Source organism: Seriola dumerili, unplaced genomic scaffold (assembly GCF_002260705.1).
Source record: "Seriola dumerili isolate Sdu_G_001 unplaced genomic scaffold, Sdu_1.0 BDQW01000052.1, whole genome shotgun sequence".
In the NCBI taxonomy this organism is placed as follows: domain Eukaryota; kingdom Metazoa; phylum Chordata; class Actinopteri; order Carangiformes; family Carangidae; genus Seriola; species Seriola dumerili.
The window spans coordinates 8,575,720-8,594,833 of record NW_019174307.1 but is presented as its reverse complement, the minus strand read 5'-3'; the positions used below and the strand labels follow the sequence as shown (position 1 = coordinate 8,594,833).

The window sequence follows — 19,114 nt, the reverse complement described above, 5'->3', positions numbered from 1 at the left end:
AATTCATTAAATAATTATGACACAATTTAACACAAATGTCTAAGAGGAAAAATGATGACATGATGACATTATATCCAAAATGTCAAAGGTCAACTTCACTGTGACACCATAATGTTCAGCAAAAACACTTCTGGCCATTGTTCAGTGCTGTAACTCAGGAGCAGAAGTGGAGATTGTGACCATATTTCCTGCAACTTGACTGTTTGGCAGAGGCAACAGAAAGGAGGTCATTCTACTTCTGAGTGAAAACAGATGAGACTTCCCTTTCTTGTTTCTCAGCTCTTACAGTAATAGAGCTGGTTTGATTAGAGTGGATTTGGTGTCATTTCTAAAATGTTCATATGGTGATGAAGGTCTGTGTGGTACGAACTGTTCTGGCGAGTGGCACTACTAGTGATAACTCCTCCTTGCAGACCGTGGGCATATACTTTGAGCACATCGACAAGTGAGAGGCAAAACAATCTGTGAAATTCATGGCTGTGTGTGATGAATGACGCAAAGCATTTCAAAATCAATCAGGACTTTAAACTTGTTCTGGTGTGCCACCAGCTTTATTGAGCATCCATTTCAACTAGATGACATTTTTATTTTCTCTGCATTCCTTGCACCTTGATATTCATATCATGTCCTCAGAAAAGCCCTAACAGGGAATCATTGGGTCTTGTCAGCCAGCAGGAAAGTTAGACCATCAAAGATAATTGCATGCTAATGTTCAATAAGCCTTGTAAGTCGCTGCAGATAAGTGTGGCTGCCAAACAGCCTTGCCAGGGGAAGGCACATCTAATCCCTTGGCTGTGGCCAGGGAAAATTAATACTAAGCTCCTCTGGCCAGCCACTTCCAGTGTGGTGGAAGAAACAATTACACAACGGGCCACCAGAGCACAATTAATGAATAACTGAGGAGCTTCCCAGATGTACACATTATAACAAAGATGCATCTTCTCGCTAGCTGTACAAACAACTCAAGATTGTATGGAAGGAGTCAGGAGTCAAAGTGGGCTGTTTGTTCAAGTTCACTGGACGATGAAGTTTATGCAGAGGGATGCTGTTGTTACAGGACTCCAAAAATTCATCATGTTCACCCCTCCACTCTGCTGTATCCTCTGATTACATGGTCGCCTGTATCTATATAATAGCTAATTAAAATATGCCAAAAAATAGACCAGGCATAAAACCCATTATGTTAAAAAAACTAGCTAAATGGGCTTCTTTGCTGTTTTAGAGAGATTCTTTAATCATGAAAATTCTAATGATAAACATAAATTAATCACAGGATTTTGGACATTAACTCTAGTATCATAATCATATTTCAGTCCTTTAATTGGCGGGTTTCCATCAGGATCGAGCTTGGTGTATATTTTGCCACAGTTTGTTCACAGATGGACGCATTCAGGAAGATGGGGAAATAGGTGGGCTTGAAGAAAGCAGTTGTGATCTTATCAGCTCTGAAGACTGAACAGTAGCACTTTTCCAAACGGGTTTGTCACAGAGTGCCTCCAAGAAAACAAAAAGTACATGTAGTGATATCAACAGGATATTATGAAGCAAGAGGTAATAATGGGAGGAAATTGAACAAGTACACAGTGAGACAAGCAAGCTGAGACGGTCTTGTTGTCAAAGCAGGAAATAAGATGGGAATTAAAAAAGAATCACAGGTCTCTATCTTAATAGTATGTCTTCTGCACTGGAGGCTGTTTTAGCCACTTTTTTCAATTATCTGAACCAAGTCTGTCTCCTAAAAGTTATGTTTCTATGCAACAAAACTGCAACAGCAAACATGTTTTACAGGAAATATTTTATTAATGTATGTAGAAATTAGAGATGTAAGGTTTTTTTTGTTTGAATAAATGAATGAATGAAGTGCTACATTTATTCATTCATTCATTCTCTCACATATCCTCATTGTGTTAACAGTAAATGTATTCCGCTCGCATTACATTTCCTACAAAACATTTTTGCTGTTGCAGTTTTGTTGAATAGAAACATAATTCTAGGAGACAGGGTTGGAATAAACGGATATATTTCTATGTTCAATCCAGTTGTCTGCTGGAACTGGAGTGTGTTTTAATGCTTCAAGTGTGTTTTCTTCAGTTTTACCTGCAGTGGTTGTGCACTGGGCTCTGACTGCTGCCACAACACGGGTGACCTACAGCTCAATACTGTGCCTGAACACATCCTGTGTAGACACACACACAGAGCTCTCAGGCTGCTGCTGCTGCTGCTGCTGCTGCTGCTGACATGCTGCTCACGCTATGCCTTGTATGTTGTTTTGACATTTCAAAATCTGGATACAGCTTGTTTTAACATAATCACTACATCAGAAATAATGGCAAAGACAAAAGGAAAAACTTAACAAACCGTAAAATGACAGCACAGATTATACCACTCTTTTCAGCTCCTGAGTTCCTTCAGCGTTTCTTGGTGAACCCAAAGTCGTATGTAATGTACAATTTGTAATATTTATTATTTAACTATTGAAAAAATGTAGATCAAGATGTGCCTCAGTTTGCTTCAAGTGACATATGAGTTAGCGAGGGGAGTGTGACTTTCAGCTCCAACGTTCTCCATCTCTCTGTAACACAGTGCCGACAAACACACACATTACATGTATGTAAATACACACTGCATACACCACACTCCATTTTGCCTGACCACTGCAGCTCTCTGGTGCCTGGTAATTTATTGCTGAGTCTGATATTGTATTACAAGATGTATTTGCTCTCTCCTCTAATAAGAACATAGATTACAAGCAACACTGAATTCACTATCTGCATCCCAGCTGATTGCTTGGCCTGCCTGTACGTTAGCTTATATCTTTTTAAGTGTCAGCGCTTGGCTATTTACATTCATCCGCTAAGCCTTAAAACAAATTATAATCGATCTGGGGCGTGATGAAAAGGGTGGTCCTGCTGCAAATTAAAAGGAATGCAAGGTGACAAGGACGGCAGAATCACAAGCAGCTCCTCTCTGGGCCTGCACTGCAATGAAGAAGCACAGTAACTTGGATGTTTACGGCATATAGGCAGTCAGAGACACATACCACTAACTTTTCAGTGTAAGTCTTGATGCATGCATTGTCTCTGTCTCTCTCTGAATTTCTACAAAAGCTGGAAAAGGTCTTTTAACAGTTGCAGAAAACGACATTTTACTTAGAGTTAAATATAATCAAAATGTCATAATTAATATTTTTTCAGTTCATCTAACATTGTTGTGTTAGGCATGACGCACAGTAAATAAATAAAAATAAAAAATCATTAATAAATCTGCATTTAAAGTTTCAAAACTCATGTCATTGAGGGGCAAGTGAAAGATCCTGTCTTTAACTTTAAAACTCAAGGGGAAGTTATTTTTACTCTACTGTTTGTTACTAGGGTGAAAGTGAAAATGTAAACATCCTTAGAATTATTAAGTATCGCAATTTTTAGTTATTCATATAATTTATTCATATTTTCAATTTGTCAAAATGACAGAAACTCAGTTATGAAGGTAATTTAGTAAATTAATGTGTGTAATTGCCATGGATTTTCTTGGCCTGCATGTAGTGAAAGGAGTGCACATCAACTACTTACTAATATTTTAATTTGGGTCTTCTCCCTCAGCATCATGAGACTGAGTATTTCCACTTACTGTAATTTTAGAGTGGTTCTACTTCGGAAGATCATTTGCAGAGGGTACTCTCTACTCTGCTGCTGGATGCTTAGTCTCTCAAAGTACAGCCTCAGGTCCTGAAAAACTGCCCCCTGAAACTAACACCCATCCTTCACTCCCTCCCTCTTCCTCAGATCAGATATTTTAACAATCCCAGTTCTTTCAACTGTCATTTATGTTCCTAAAAAAACATACCCATCAGAGTTAAACCTATTACAGTCCTGTAGCTCTTACTTCTGTTATAGTGAAATGCTTCGAGAAACTGCTCCAAAATATCATCTTTCCATACTTCTTACAATTTGTGGTTGCCATCGAATATTTATAGAAGCAAAGGAGAGACACAGACAATGCAGTGGCCTGTCTCCCGCACTACCTGCTACAACAGCGGGTCAACCCTGGAAACTATGCCAGACTTCTTTTTATTGATCTGTAGCGCCACCTTCAACACGATCCATTACCATCAGGTAATGAAGAAACTGCAGTACCTACAAGTTTCATCACCACTAATCCACTGGATTCACAACTTCCTCTCCAACACAAGCAGTAAGGGATGACAGCTCCCTGTCATCCACCATTATTCTCAATACCAGCGCCCCACAGGGGTGCGTACTCAGTCCAGTTCTCTACACCTTCTATACGAATGACTGTCAAAGTCCATCCACTGTTACCCGCTACTACAAACATGCAGATGACACAGCCACCCTCGCACTGCTCAGCAATATCAATCCTGTTTTAGCACATAGTGCGACAATAACTTTCTCCACCTGAACACCTCAAAAACTGAGGAACTGCTTTTTACCCCCCCCCCCCAAAAAAAAACACAGGTCTACCCCCCACCCCACCCCCAGTCTCACCATCGAAGGAGAAAAGTGGTGGAGTCTTTCAGATATCTGGGTGTTAATATAACCTCAGCTTCAGTCAGCACACCATGAAGATTAACAACATTTACCGACCCCATCCTCTTCTTCTCCTGTTTGGTACCATTGTTGAGCCAGTTCTCCCGTATGGTGCCATCTGTTTATTTTTCCATATGCTTGCAGTCACCAAAAAAAACAAACTCACCACTCGTTTCACTGGTATTCTCACTCCCAAGTTGTCCAAGTGTGTCCCCTCATCTGTGATCTACAAAGCACTCACAATCACACATGACCCCGACCACCCACTCTAATGGCCCTCAACCCCCCCTCTTGCTTTGGACATAGGTACAAACTACCCTTGAGCAGAGAGGCCCAGTTTAACAAGAGCTTTGATCCTACAGCCATACAAGCTTTAAATAAGTAACCATCACCCCCACCCCCAAATTACAAAAAAATCCAGCCTGCAGTACATCGAGTGTCAATCTGTCATTGTCCCGTTAACCCTGGATTTTATTTTTATTCTATATGTCCTACTTGTTCGTGTTATGTATTTTGTATAACTCTGAGGACAAAAAAACTGCCTATATATTGTATGGAACAACAGATAGAATAACAATGAAAGCAAACACATTCAAACACTTCCAACCTAGAAAGCCTACTCTTCAAAGTTCTGTGGTAAGGGTTATAAGGGCTTTAACAACTTGGATTTCTGCGGTCTCACAGGCTTTACCCACTAGTGCTGCCTCTCAGTAGCTGGATTTGCTGAAATGCATCTAACAGTTTGAAGTAGTACAGAACCTTAACTGAGAAATCAGAGGTACTTTGGTCAAGGTTTATATTCAAAATACATCCAAAAAAACAAACAAATGAAAAAAAAAGTCATTTAGAATCCCATTGTAAACCTCATTATAGACTGTTTTGACAACAGATACCTGGGGGAGGGCCAATGAGCAACAGTAATACACTGAGACAAAGAAATGCCTCCAGCAGTGTCTTCTTGTCATCTTGATGTCTCACACATAAACACTCAGCCTGACTGCTTGTCAGTGTGTTCCAGCGGTTTAATGGAATAAATTATCTTACCATTCTGACAGCTTCACACATGTCTGTTGTATGTAGCATGCAGTCTCCTGAATGACAAATCATGTCACTGTCTGACAGGCTGAGAAAGGAGAAATACCCAGAGATGCATGAATGTGGAATAAGACATACGATCTACATGCAAAGTTATTGTACTTTGTTTATGTTGCAGCGAGTCGCCAGCTTGTTTTTTTGTTTGTTTTTTTTTGATAAGGAGGAAGAAGAAAAAAAAACTCTTCATTAATTTGCAGCAGGGCATCCTCTGAATTTTTTTGGCAGCTACTAGAGTGTGACAGAAAACTTTCAAATTAAAAACCTGATATTTTTAATTCAAAGTTCAGATCAGTCCAATAGAAGGTTAAAAAAAAAAAAAAAAAGTGACGAGCTCCTTCATCTGAATACTTTCTCTTGCTGTCAGGTGTGTAAAATGAAGTATTTACACATGAGGAGATGCCGTGCCTTCTTCTGAAAGAGGATGTGACATCTCCTCTGAAGGCACCTCTCCTTTGGTGCTGTGTGACATCACTTCCTCCTGGTGATATGCGAATGTTTACGCACCTCTGTAAGTAGCAGACAGGTGACGTTGAAATCTCTCTCCCCTGTTCAGCGACCGCTTTGATATGTATGCTGCCTTTGGCAAAGCTGTGTTTTCTTTCCCACTTGTGGATGTAAACTGTTGTTTCATGCCGTACCATGCATTTGTTGAGGGGTTTTTTTGGCTTTGTACATTCTTTACTGCATTTTACATGATACACAATTCCAACTATTGTCTATGCTGCCCTGCTGTCCTGGGAAGACAAAGGCAAACATCACACGCTGAAGAAACTAAACACAAATCGTCATTTGCCCTCAAACATGTTCTGTTTGAATGATTATGAGTTGAACGCCAGGGTTTCTCTGCCTATAACAGCACCATGCAAGTGATTTGAAATCTTACCACATGGATCCACAGCTCTGCCTTTATATGAAACCAATATTGCTGTATTGATCTACAGTCTTTGGGAGCCAACTGCTCCCAAACATTTCTTTGCGAGGAAATTCACTGGGATGAACCATTAACAGCAACCCACTGCACAATCAGCTCACACACAGAAGGCACGCAGGCACATATACAGTAAACACCGGAATACACACATGCATCCATTCCTACCTTCCACCTGTAGAAAGCACCAGGTCCACAAGCCTGCTGAGAAATCATTTCCCGGGCAAGCGAGCGAGGCAATTCTGTCGCAGCAAGGAGGAAAAAAGGCTTTTTTTAATGGGGAAAAATGGGAGGCAGGGGAAGAGTTAGCAGTAGCAGCCAGGATAATTGATGGCAACTGTTTGGGTACAAGATTAAGATTCATGGGTAGGACCACACATGGGGGCTGGAAAGCAGTATGCGCTGGAGGCATGAAGGATATGAGGCAACACTTTGACTAGCCTGCTGGCTTAATTGATAGAGTGTCGTCCCAGATGCAGTGTTAAAAAAAAAGAAAAAAAAAAGAGAAACTATCAGAAAGGATTTCACTCACTCCTAGGATGGAGGCTGGAATAGGTTCCAACACCTAGGCCTGAATTGAGAATGACAGACAGAGAGAGGGAGAGAGAGAGAGGAGAGAGCGAGAGAGAGGGAGAGAGCGAGAAAGGGATGGAAAGGGGAGGAAAGGAAAGTGGTGGAAGCCCAGAGGCAAGAGAAGCAGGTCTGCATGTGGAAGGTCAGTGGTTCTTATCCCCAGACTGGCAGGAAAAAGGCTTGTAGGGAAAGTATATGAGTTACACTCTCCCACTCCTCAACAGCTGCCCTTGAGGAGCCTTTCAGCGGTGTGCTTAACACGCAACTGCCCCGGTGGAGCTGTTCAGGGGCCAGCAGCCCAGGATGTAGCTCCTGCTAGGAATATAACACTGTGTATGTTGTAGGGAAAGTGCATGGAGCTGCTGTTGACTTTTCCTGGATATGATGTTTCAAAAACAATGCTATGAATACCCATCAGCCCCCTCATGTGGTGATGGTTAAAGAAGACAGATAGCTCCCAAAGGATTCAGCTATAAGATACCTAATAGTTTACATTATGAGTCGTCTTTCTAAAAGCAATTTGCAGGTTCACCCTTGGTAAATGTCGGACCCGTTGAACTGACTGTAGGAATTGCACTGTATAGTGGAAATAGTTGAGAATGGTTGACTTATAAAGGAAGTCATGCACAAAATCTGGAATGAAAAAATCAAATTGAGGGGAGATGGAGAGATGGGGGTCGGAAGTGGCAGGAGATGAAAGGAGACAAAGGTAGAGGCAGATGTTAGAGGTTATATATGTAATATTAGCATCAATGACTCTGTCCTGTTTCAATTTCCATATGGTTTCTGTAAAGAAATGACACCATTTGTGAGAGCACTGGCCTCTGGGCTGAACACTGCATTTTACAATGTGCCAGCCATCAGATTTGGCCACATGTGGGATTGTTTTGTTTTGTTTGTTTTTTTCTGCACAATGTGATGTTGCTTTATTAAATAAAGAAATAGAAATAGGAAGACAATGCTCTTCTTAATATCAAATCATCCCCTTCAGTTGAAGCAAGGCTCGTCTTTTCATCCGAAAGCAAAGGAGTCTGTGAGAAATCGTTGTCATTCTCAGAATGAATAGCACCAATGCAGTAGCATTTATGTGAGATTATTTGCATCATAGTCATTAATTATTGCAAGATTAAAATGATATATGAATGTATAAAACTACTACATCTACCACAGCAGTGCAGTGTAAACATTTCAGAGCCTTACTATCACCAGAGAGCACCATTTCAACTTTTTTGCAGTTAACATTGACAATTTGTATTTACTCAGTATGTTAAATTAATCTTAGCAAATGACTGTGTAACCAGAATTTACTGTTGCACAGAACAGACACATCTGTGCAATATCAGATGCATCTATGCACTTACTTGTTAAAGAACGACTGTGGTCATGATGAAACAACACTGCTTGGTTAAAGTTGCTGGTTATGGTCATCGTGGTGTCACGGGTAAAAAAAACAAACAAACAAGAATAAGAAACATTGACTGTTGACAGGAGACATAATCTCCTATCTCTGCTTTGTATGACCAACAATCCACTACGACCTCATCGCTAAGAGGATTTATGGTGGTATAACTACAACACCAAGACCTTTTCCTCTGAGGGAGTTGATCAAATGGCCGATGCTTTCACTTTTACGGTCAGCACAGTCTTGTGCGTGTATGTGCTTGTGCGTTTAGTTAAAGGTAATTTTCTTTCCGTGATCATTCTCGGCCTTTTGTACATGTGAGGCACACAGAGGTATTGTTTAGTTCTGCCATCCATGTGGGTGCCAGTGTGAATCTAGATCATAATAAGCTAGATTTGATCTCTAAATAGCAACGCTGTGTGTGTTTGTGTGTGTTTGTGTGTGTGTGTGTGTGTGTGTGTGTGTGTACTTAACTGATCACCCCCTGAGGTCCACTCAAGTTCGTCAGCATGTTGTTAGAAACAGAATAGCTCAGGGCCACATCAGAGATGCACTAAGTTTTCTCTCGCTTTCACACACCACTAACACTGTCACACACATTTGCACCAATTTAGACTGTGGGGATTTGAGCCACCTCAGGGGTTTAGTGTTTCTACTATTAGCATATAAAGAGCATAAATTTTACTGCACCTTGTCTTAGCAGGAAGCTTCTGAGACTGCAAGAGCAAAGGCAAAGCCTCCTGGGAAAACTTAAAAACTCTCTGCGATTGGAGAAGTTGTGCCAGGAGCTCAATGAAAGTCAGGCGGTTGTGCCATGAAATGTACTAATCACATGTTTAGCCTCGATTGCACACGTGCGGAGACGTGCGCGCGCACACACACACACACACACACACACACACACACACACACACACACACACACACATTCTAAACCTAATCTTGCTGTTTCTACGCACCCACACATGCACACAGTGTTCAGCCCAAGTTTAAAACAGGTCTGGCAACATGCTGCCCAACTGAAAATCACTCTTATCTGTTGAGAGCAAGTTTTTGAGATTTCCTGATCGTCCTCATCCTCTATTGTCTTCACATTGACTTCTTAAACTCCGGATGAACCAAAGCTTGAAAATCTGACTGTTTCTGTTTTTAGACTTCCTGTGCTATTGTATTGGTTTAAAGAGGCATTTTAAAGAGAGTGTGCTACATTAATATTCTAAAAATAAGTACTGTACATATGAGAAAGACATAATTAAGGGAAATGAAGTCCAACAGCATTTAGTAAAATCATCCATTGGATAATGTTCCGGTAAACATGCTGTAACATTTATCTAACTCTATTCACGCTGTGAGCAACACTACAAAAGTCAGGTGTGAGGCTCTTGTTGTATTTGGTCGAGCTTTGAGGGCTCTTTAGCTGTGGGAGCCTAATTGTGAGAACAAGCTGGCATCTCAAACTCAATCAGGGACCCTTCCTGGCGTGATATTTAATCAAAATACTGTTGCAGTGAAATTCAAGAGGAGAGAATACAGGTGCATGAGAAGAGGTTCAACAATTCCTCTCTGTTCAACAAGCTGAACCTGTCATATACCTGTTTTTCGAAAGGCCTGATCTGGCCCATCATAGAGATTAAACAGACTCTATTTTCATCCACCTCACACACATTATAACCGAAAGCACAGTCCAAAGCAGCAGTGGATGGTCCTTCAGTGGCCGCTCACGTCTTTGCTGGAGTCAATGTGATTTCTATCCACTCCCTTTGTAATGAAGGCTCTGGACAAAATGATGAAGGTGCTTTTAGTGCTTTAAATTTAAAATGCACCGTAAATTCTGTGTATCTTATTCTGTATCTCACTAAACATGGTTCATTTTGCCCTCCAGTGGTTGAAACATAATTGGTATAATGGAGGGATATCAGCAGCTGGTGGTCATGCACTCATGCTCAGGGACAATTGTACTAAGTTAATTGTTGAGTACACAGTTTACAACATACAGTTTATTCCAGATACTCCATCTTCCCCTTTTCTCACCTATTTAGCACAACAGGTAAACCCCTACTCGTCACTGCCACTCTCATTTACATGACACAGTGCATGGTGAACTGTCGTCTTCCAGATACACTTCACGATGTCATATCTCCTTGTTTTTCATATTATTTTCCAAAGACAGTTTGTAGATGTTACAGAGATCCTCCTCCTTGCTGATCAACAGAGCTGATCAACATACTGTATGTGATTTCAAATTTGGGGAAATTCAAAGCTCTCTCTGTCACTTTTTTATGCTCTCTGCTGAATATTTGGATTGCTGCTTAAGCACATCAATACAGTACAGCTGATTAACAATTTCATCCAAGTTCCCTCATTCTGAAACAGAAACCGTCTCCAAGCCACGGTATATCCTTAATTTAGCGGCATTAAGTTGAAAACAAAAGCCATCAGCATTATATAGCATATATATATATATATATATATATACCACATACTTGACATTCAATCTCACCTGCTGCCACTAGTATCACTGGTGTCGCAATGTGCACATGGGCCCAACAAGACTGATCATAGGACCTTGTGCTTGATAAACCTAGCAGGGAGGAACTACATGACTTGTGTTTGTGTCCTCTGAAGTAAACCTCCCAAAATTAAATGTACTTATTTCAAGCTTCTCAGTTCTCTTTAATCTTCCATAAATAAATAACACAACATCAGTGCTTGGAAAACAGTTCCATCCTGCAAAATTCTATTTCCTGTAATGGTATCTAACAACTGGTAGCAATGGCAACTCATGAACTAATCCTCAATATTCAAGATAAAAAGCATTAAACAATAGTGAATTGCAATAGTGAACAAGAGTGAATTGCCATTTAAAAGTTTGTAGATAAAGATCACAACCCCACCATTATTATTAAGTTCATCACATGAATCACAAATTTTACTGAGAAAAAAAAATCTGTAATGAGTCTTTGCAACACCATTTTTATAGTTATATACCTGGCAACAGCCAAAGAGCATTAAAATTAGGTCACAGTGTATTTACCCCAGAGCCTTATTAATCTAAAACCAATTTAGTACAGGTATAAACAAATAAAGCTTGTGTGTTACAAGGGTAAGCCAAAACTGAAGGTCACACATGCACATTTAGACACACACACACACACACACACACACACACACACACACACACACTGCTACCGGTCAGTATAGGGCCTAAAAGGCTTTTCACCCGCTCTATTGTCGGCTGCGCATTCAGTCAGGAAGAAGAAGCTGGAGGATTTTGGGTAATGAGGTGTGTGTCAGTGTCAGCCAATGACTCCCCTGTGACTCGGATGGATTTTTCTTATCTGGAGACAAGTTTAAATCCTACAGGGATACAGACGCGGAGAGAGATAATAAATGGATAGGGTGCAGCCTTCGTACGTTTTCGGGCATCGCATTGACCAGTTCTCCGGGTTTCCTCATAAAAGTTTTTCTTTGGTGACTACCTGGACTACTGAATTAGAGAATATGTTCAAATAAAGAAATACATAAAGAATTGATAAAAAGGGGTAAGCCTACTGAGCTACACTTTGTTACATTTATTTTCTGCTTTAATAACAACAGTAACCATGAACAACACCGACAACAAACACACACACACACACACACACACACACACACACACACACAGGCAGACACTCAGAGACACAAGCGACAGTGGTATATTATCAGTGGCGGCCTGATTACTGTTTTCATACTTCCACTTAAAACTTCCGCTCCCTCCTTCTGTTTTTGATTTGAGCAACACCAGTCTTTCTCATTTACAGCTGCAGTATCACACAGCACTGTCACACCTAACATATTAGATAGCCAGTGAGCGAGTGAAAGTCTAAATTGCTATTTGTATTTATGAACAAGCAGTGATATACAGTATAAATAGGTGTGCATATGTGAAATGCTATATGTAGTTAAATAAAAATATGTAATGGAAGGTAAATTCATATTCTCACATTTCCCATGGAGTGTTTATGCTTAGGCTATAGTTTATATGGGTTAGTAATACCTGCACATTTGTAAATAACATTATTGCACAAACACGAAATAGATTACCTAATAGGACTTGATTTTATATAAGATAATATGCATACCTTATACACATGGTGTGCGTTGTCAGCTGTGGCTAATGTTACCACCACTGCTGGAAACACCCACATATACTGTTGCTCCAACTTTATCAGTCCAGAAAATCTTTCAGCATTTACTGCCACTGGTAAAAATGCATCTATTTATACTCAGAGCAGGGGGCAGTCGCTTACACACTTTTTTGTTGATAATGTTTGATGCATTTTTAAATCAGAGCACCATTGGCCCAAGCGTTAGCGCTGTAGCGATAGCTGCGCTCTCTGTTGCCTGACATTCAGCTCCCATTAACGAAGCGTTAACCAAGCAGCTGCTCTCTGTTGAAGGTTGTAGTTTGGTGTTAGCACGAGCCTCAGATAGCTAGCTAAACCGGGCAGCCACCTGACAACATCTGTGGAATTTTTAAAACTTTATGCTGCAGTGCTCATCGACACGACTGCCACAGTGAGCACAGAAAGCCACGCTGCGATTCACTTTTTCCTTGGATGGCAAGGAGGTGCGTTAAATAAATTGTTTGGCCCTTGCGTGCGGTTAGTAAACACATGTAACTTCATCTCATTAAACAGTAAGAGGGGAGGCTACTGCAGAGAAGTACAGTGCATTTTTTGAAGGTTACACTGTGTCCTCATCTGCATTCTAGGTTAACAGATTTTTATTTTTTAATCAATAAACAATTAATCACTGACATGTCTACTGATGTTATTCAAGTATTTTTTTTTTCCATCATCTTGTACAGTAACCTTCTTTACCTATTTGTGTCCTGTCTGGCCGCAGTTTGTTGCTGTGCAGGTATAGCATATAGTTTATCAGAGCTGTCTGCTGCAGGGAAAGGGGTAAATGAGAGTGATGAGACTGAACAGCACAGTAAATATACAGATCATACCAACAGACCACTTATTAGTGAAACTTGTGATATATCAGATACGTGCAATGTAATCAGCTTCTGTAAGCACACTCTGGCAGCCGCAGGCTATCCTCTGTGGAAAACTCCCACAAGGTGTTGGAGCTTTGTGCACCAGCAAGGGCATGAATGCTAATTTATGACAGACCATATGGAGACAGCAATCGCACTGTTGGTAGGTGACCAGAGCTCGGAGGGCAGTGAGAGGTTAGTGTTACTGGACCGTGCCGTCATCACGAACACTCATCTAGTTATTGTTTCTGATGCTTATTAAGCTGCTCGGCAGATGGACGATAATCTGGGCTATGATTACCATCAGAAGCAGTGGCTTGTAACTCATACTTAGCCACCAAAGCTCATCTGGGGGACATTAGGGGACAAAGGACAGCTCTGACTTCAGATGTGGCACCTTTTGTTCAGTGTGGCTGATTTAGTATTTTTGTCCTGTGTGAGGCAGTATTTCAGTTTAACGTCTACAAGGTCCTCCTGTTTATTCAAGGCACGTTAGCCAAGCTCAGCTCCTGACAGTGTTTACTTATGGAAGTGACATTTGCAACTTTATTTAATTCAGTCAGTTACTGGCTATTGGGATGACCTTTTGTTGGCTTCCCTGGCAGGAGCCTATAAACCTCAGAGACTTGCCAGCTTTATAGGCATTCAATAATCGCACAAGGCACTATTGATGAAGTTGTTTTGTGCACTATGTATGAAATAAATTGGGAAAGGAGCAGACACCACATCGGTGCAGTGCCTATGTAATCCTGATGAGGATAATTATGAAATTTAAACTGGTGAAAATGCAGCTCAGTGGTATTCCAGTTTCTTTGCAGGCATTTAAACATGTTTTTGTTTTTATGTAAAGTTTGCATTCCCTCTATAGCTGCTTGTAGTGAGTGGGTCAGAGACAGTGATGGATGCATTGTGGTCTTGTCGGGTGGCTGTCTGTTGGAGACGCATGGGAATGCATGGAAACTATTGAAACCCAGCTACCAACCCATATATCCCTCTGAAAGTCTGTGACTGCTTTGATTTGTGATAGATGGATGGAGAATATTCTCACAGGAAATAGAGAGAAGAACTGCTTCTGCACTCACATCTATCTATCTATCTATCTATCTATCTAGCTATCTAGCTATCTAGCTATCTTTCTAGCTGTCTAGCTATCTATGTATCGCCTGGAAGAACTCTTAGGTGCTGATAAATATACACTTTTTCCTCATCCATAGTCCAATAAACTAATGAGAACTTAACCAAGGCTAATCATAAATTCACTGCATATGTCAAAGCACTGGAGAAAGAAAATTGCACCTGTAAATTCCCTTCTAGACCATATAAATTGAGCCAGATATGAATTTCCACCAATCGGCTCATAATTGTCTCATTAATTACATACAGTATATTGGAAAATCCTAAAATCTTATGATTCATTGCCTTAATCCATCACTCCTCAGATGAAATTCCCTGCAAACAAATTAAATCAATTTACTCACACAGCCAGATATATATATAGTATATATATATATTGAACAAATACAGTGAATCTCATTGGCATTCTGTGCTTTAAGTGTGAAATCCATCAAGTGGATAAGATAGATTCTCTTTTATGGAACTGCCATAGGTTTTTAACAATATGAAGATTCATCTGTTCTTGCAGGCTATTCCTGCATCATAGGCACTATGTTAAACAGTCGACAACTCAGTGCATTATGTATTATAGCAAGTCCTCCTAGGTAGGCAGGTCGCACCAATATAAGGAGCACAGACTGTGTTTTATACAACCTTTACAGTGATATACAGGCTCAGATGTAACATATTGAGCATGGAGACAAATGGATTCGATCATGCAGTAAGAGGGAGAAAATACATCCCGAGGACTACTATTTACACCCAGCCCACATTCATGCACACACATGCAGACAGTAGGACCACCGGGCTTTGCAGTAAAACCTTCAACAGTTCACACTTCCTCTATATGTACTCCACACAGCACAGATGGTTTTGTTGTGGTTCACTTGGCACTCAGCACCATCTAAGGCTCATGCAGAGCTATAGGATTTCATAGTGTTTCATTAAAAATCACACATGGGACAAAAAAAAACAAACAACAAAAAAAACAAAAAAACATATAGACTTCACATGGCACCAGACAGGTTTCAACAGTCAGCAGGCTTAGTGAAGGTATGCTTGGGGAAGCAAATGGGTATAAAAAAGTAAATTTCACTAGACATCACATGCCACAATGGCCCTTTCCTCTGATCTCAGCGCCCTGCCCCAAGGGTGCAATAACAGTTTATTACACCTATCCTCACTTTATGACCCCCCTCTACCCTCCGTCCTGCTCCCCTCAAGCCCACGCTAACTGTTATTGAAAACACCCAGGTCTGCCATATATCATTCCTGAGCAGCACATTATGCTATGTGCAACCTAGCTAATCACCACCAGCTCGTACGAATATTGTCCAGGTCACATTGGAATAGTTCCACTTATCTCCTATCTGCTTAGATGTGGAAGTGTTTAAACACAATCCCATTTGTCTTTACAGCCTGTGTTGCCTTGAGGCTGAATCCTCTTTTCCTCATATGTATCTGTGGTGTAATGATGGGAAGTAAATAGGAAATGGAATTGAAAGATTTTGCTGCTGAGTGCCGGTGTGGAGAAAAGGGGTAAATGAGTTTGGCCTAGTTTATTGCTAGCCAAGAGGATGGAGTGAAAACACTCAGGTTGAATTGAGGGAGATATAAGGTGTAAGAAGGAGAGCACAGTATAGTGTCGGGTGTGCAAGGGATCTTGAATTAAAATGCAGAGCGTCAGTGACGATCTTTCAGGGTGGAGGTGTTCAGAGAGAGAGAGGTAACAGCTCATGGGTGACAATGTGACAAGACTCAGGGAGGGAACCGTCACCTTTCCGTCACACTGATGGCTCCTCTGTCATCAAGCATGAAGACGGTGCAGGTGGGAGAAACCACATAGCTATGGCAATACAAATGAAACAAAATTATAACGCTTCAGAGGAACAAATGCCAGTGTCCATATGTTTGAGATGGCCACTAGGTTTACAAACAATACATACACTGTAAAAGGTAATACCCTATGCTGACTTGAATTACATTAGTGTAGTTTACTTATTTCTCACTATCCTGTTGATTCAACTCGTGTAATGTGAGTAATGTACTGTTTTTGCCTGAAGAAGGTATAAAACTCAAAAAACTAAAGTTCACTTAAGTAAACTGGACTTGTAACTTTGTGTTACTGGAGTTTTTATTCAGGATAAGTGGGTGGAGTTTCCCAGCATGCTCCAGGGTAATGTGTTTGCAGGCATAAATTGAGTTGATTGTGTTCTGGATGTTAACTGTGCATAGTGACTGGTATTACTGTTCTTGATAATTACTCTACATTGTTTCTAGTAGCATGTTAAACCATGAGTGAAGTGAGTTGTACAATAGATGACTTCCCTGGAGGCGCACTTCCCTTTGATGTGACATATTACTATAGTTTATAATAAAATTAGTTTACAGCAATTAGAAAATGGACTTGTTTCATTGGGTATTCCATTTGTTAATTCATATATTGGGCTTTACTTAAAATGCTCAGAATAATATTTTCTGAAATATAAAAATAGTCCTGTGAACCTATCAATTTTTGTTGTGCTTACTTGATTTATCCAAAGCAATCAGTTTCCTAAACTCTACTGAGTAAACACAACTTTCCACACAAGTCAGACTAACTTGTTTTACTTCAGTTGCTACCACTTCAGAGCTAGTTAACTTTAGTTGCCATTTTTAAGTTGCACAATTACATTTTAAGTAAACTTAACACATGGATATGAAGTCATCATAACTTAAAATTAATAGTTATATTTACTTACACATTTTACAGTGTAGGAAAAAACCTAGAGGGCCCGTAAAGCTGTGAATGTGACTCGTGTTACGTCCGGTCGGGGACACTTGAGGTCAATAAAGGATTCCACAAAATAAGCAATAATTTCAAAAGCTGTACATTGTTGTTTTGGCTTGTAGACAGAGCTGTCTGATTCCACACATACTCAAAACACAGACTTTGGGATGTAGCCAAATGTATGTGCTTTACTCTCAATCTGTGTACACGTGTTCATGTGTGTGTGTGTGTGTGTGTGTGGGTGTGTGTCTTCATGCCAGTAGCGTCATTAGGTCGGATGATTCAGGGCTTTAGCCCCAAATATTTTGAGCCCTGCCCCAAACATCTTTGATCCATAAAAAGGAGGCATGGAGCAAAGTCTTTGTAGCAGAATTGAATTTTACTTGGAGCCTCTGAGGAGGGGACAGTAATATAACGTTGCACATGAGGGAGGAACGTGCACAAAGTCTTGGTAACAGTATAATGTTAGAAACTATGCCGATGCCCCAAAACAAAAGCTATGTTAAAGAAATAAATTCTGTTTCCTATAACTATATAACTATAGCATGAGTACAGCAACCCAAGGTAAGTAGCACTGTCGTTCTGACAAGTGAAGGTTGTGTTCTCTACGTACACTGCTGCTCCTTGGTTTGCTAAACTCAAGTTAAGGAGGCACAGTTTAATGATTCCATCTTCAAAGAAGTAAAGAAGAACTCTGTATTAAAATCAGCCAGTGAGAAAATTATTTAACACAATCGCAAGCATTACAGTTATGGACGAAAAAGGAAGAGCGGGTAACCATAGAACTGATATGAAAAAACAAGAATAGAGAAAATGGAAAGAAAACAATAAAATGGAGAATCTGGTAAAATATGAAAGAACAAAATAATCAATAAAGCAAGACTGGAAAACAAGAAATTGGCCACAAGAGCTTAAAAACATAGCAAAAGGTAAAAAAGAATAAGGGGCCATTAAAGACATGACAGAAATGTGGAAGGCTGGCAAGATATCATAACTACTGATAAAAATAAATACTAAACAAATGCACTGAAAGGAAAGCTGGAAAATATGTGTTAGGTGGAAGAAAGGGGGCTGGGATTGCCAGCAGTACATAGTCTTTGTCAAAAGCAGCAAAGAGAAACAAAAGAGTTAACAGCAGTGGATTCTGGGGAAACTAACAGAAAAAAAATATGATACAGAAAATGGCAGCAACCTAATGAAAATACAAGTTGAGTAATGGAATTGCAAGAGAGAATACAGAATGGGAGGAGATGATAGAGGGAAAGGAGAGAGCGAGAGAGAGAGGGAGAGCAGTGCCAACAGGATGACAGAAGTAATATCAAGTGTCAGAAAAACAGGCATGTAGAGACAGAAAAAGAGAAAAGACAGATGGGAACAAACTCAAAGGTGAGCCAGGCTCTTACTGAGATGGATCAAGTGTGTGATCAGCTGGAGGGTATACGGGTTAATGAAATAGCTGTGTGTGTATGAGTGTTGACTAATGTATGTGCACTTTAACAATAGGGCCAACAACTAAAAGAAATGTCTGTATCTCTGTGTGTGTGTGTGTATGTGTGTGTGTGTGTGTGTGTGTGTGTGTGTGTGTGTGTGTGTGTGTGTGTGTGTGTGTACAGACATAACATCCCTAAACAACCCATGCCTGCCTCCCTCCAAAAAAAAAAAAA

General features: G+C 40.3%; 1 protein-coding gene across 1 annotated transcript in view; it reads left to right on the top strand.

The window, feature by feature from the left end:
- LOC111218871 (receptor tyrosine-protein kinase erbB-4-like) overlaps positions 1–19,114 on the top strand; it is a 318,365-nt gene that overhangs the window by 126,140 nt on the left and 173,111 nt on the right. The gene's annotated exons all lie outside the window — the stretch shown is intronic.